Source organism: Manis javanica, chromosome 14 (assembly GCF_040802235.1).
Source record: "Manis javanica isolate MJ-LG chromosome 14, MJ_LKY, whole genome shotgun sequence".
Taxonomy (NCBI): domain Eukaryota; kingdom Metazoa; phylum Chordata; class Mammalia; order Pholidota; family Manidae; genus Manis; species Manis javanica.
The window spans coordinates 80,230,654-80,232,854 of NC_133169.1; positions in this window are offsets into that span (position 1 = coordinate 80,230,654).

The following is a 2,201-nucleotide window of genomic DNA, read 5'->3' on the forward strand; positions in this document are numbered from 1 at the left end:
TGGCCACGAGCCACCTTCCCTCCCCTCCCCTTTTCTGCAGGTTGAGGTCCACCATGCCTTCCAGGAAGTGGTGGTGTGGCTCCTGAGGCTTAAAAACATTTTTCACTTCTCCCAGGCCACTTGTAATCGGGCCCTATCTTCAGCCACCGCCTCATTTCAGTAAAGGTAGGAAAGCCTCCAAGTGATGATGACAAGATAGTGGGAGTGGAAGCTGACCTCTGCACCCCACTGCCGCCTGAAAGGTGATCCATCCCAGCTCAAGCTGGTGCTCGTAAAGTAACGTGCCTGAAGTGGTAGAGCTGATTGGAATAGCGCCACATCCTTACCACCATGCCTGCCTGATTCAGTGTTGTCTGGCCATCAACAGTGGACTTGGGGAGCGTGAGAGGACCTAGCTGGGAGGGAACTTGGGAACTTCCTGTGTGATGAGGTGGAGTGTGCTTGTCAAGACCTGTCAGCACAGACTAAGGCCAGGATGGGACTGTGAGTTCCCTGAACTGGTGGTGTCGTATTTCCCATCTCCAGTCAGTCCTCTAACAGGACCATAGACTAGCCATCTGTGAGTATGAAATCAGGAGCGTTTTCACTGGTCAAATCTAAAAATGGCACTAACTTTCTTGTGGAGGAATACAGCCTTTTAAGAAAAAAAGGAAAAAATTTGTTAAAGAAAAAAACCCACAGATGCTTTACAGTTTGTTTCTGGCATTCATGTTCTGCTCAAATGTGTTTGTTCCATACTGCAGATGAGAGAGACTACTCCAATGTGTGGCAACTACTTCCTTGAGACTTGCTGCAAAAGTTCATGTGGAAGAGGCGACAAACATCCCTGGAAGTGCACTCTGGGCTGCTTTTGAGGTATAGGGATGTAATGCTGGAGCACTCAAAGTTTTCTGAAGACTTCAAGAACCACTCAAGTACCCTTGGAAATGGTGGGCATTTTGGACCTTCCCAGGATCTCTGCTGTCCCTTCCTTAGGCTTGTCAAACTCTAGGACCCCACAAATGGAAATTAGAACAGCTAAATTCTCCTGGTCCAGCCAACACAGAGGCCTGACCTCCTAGCAGATACATCTTGCCTCACTGGTTGATGCCAGATACCACCTCCCACTAAGCAGATACGTCTGCCATTGAGCTAAGAAAAGAGCCTTCCAAACCATGTGGCCTAATGTCCACCCCCAGAGAATACATCTAAGAAAGCTGCTTGAAAATTAAGGATGTGGCTTTGTCAATGAAATAGGCCTTCAGGGACCTGGGATCCTTCTCTGATAGGGGCAGGGGATGGAGGAGAAGCCCCCACAAGTCCTTCAGTCTTGCTTGAACTTCTCAGTTTCACTGTTTAAGAGAAGATTCTCTCCCAATACCCTTCCCAAACCTCCCTCTGACCACTTCCCCTAGAGCAGAAGCACTGCCATTTCCACAGGGTCTCCCTTAGCAAATCTCAGGTCCAAGGAGGCAGAAAAAGTCACTTGTGTGTCTGGTTCCAAACCTTCAATAAAAATACATTTAACCTTTGTTTATCAGATTATAATTTGTGCTGCCCAAAAGTTGCTTGTGTCCAACTAAAAATCAAGTCACTGACCCTTAAAAAGTATTCCTGGAGGATAGAGTAACACTTCATTTATGTAAAAAAGTAGGACCAAGTCTTTAATGCCCTTGGTACTTGAATGTTTACTCATAAACAAGCCTTACTCATCTCTCTGGGGAAAAATCATAGTTTTTCCAGAACTGAACTGCCTTGAATTAAGGTTGAAGGGAATGTGTTTGCAGCTATGGTGTTACCAAAACCACGGGAGGTTTCATCAATGAGCCCATCTGGTGAAGACCAGGATACTCAAAGGCATAAATTTTTCTCCCTAGGACAAGCAATCATGGCAGGGACTGGAAATTGGAATGGGTAGAGCCCACAGCTGGAAAACTGGGTGAGTTCTTGCAGCTGAATGTGGGGAGATGGCACAGTGCCAGCCTCCAAAGCACCTCTGGGTATGAGCTCAAGTACAGCTGAGGATCAAGACCTGTTTGCAGAGAGTGACCGTGTGAAATTCACTACACATTATCACAACTACCTGGGGACTTGACTGGCAGCCTACATCCAGTTTGGTTTGTTTTTCAGAAGCATAGAAATATGGCAGGTCACTGAAAGACAACTCTGTTAGGGTCATGGTTGCCCAGTTCCGTGGATAAAAAACAAAAGCTACCATGTGA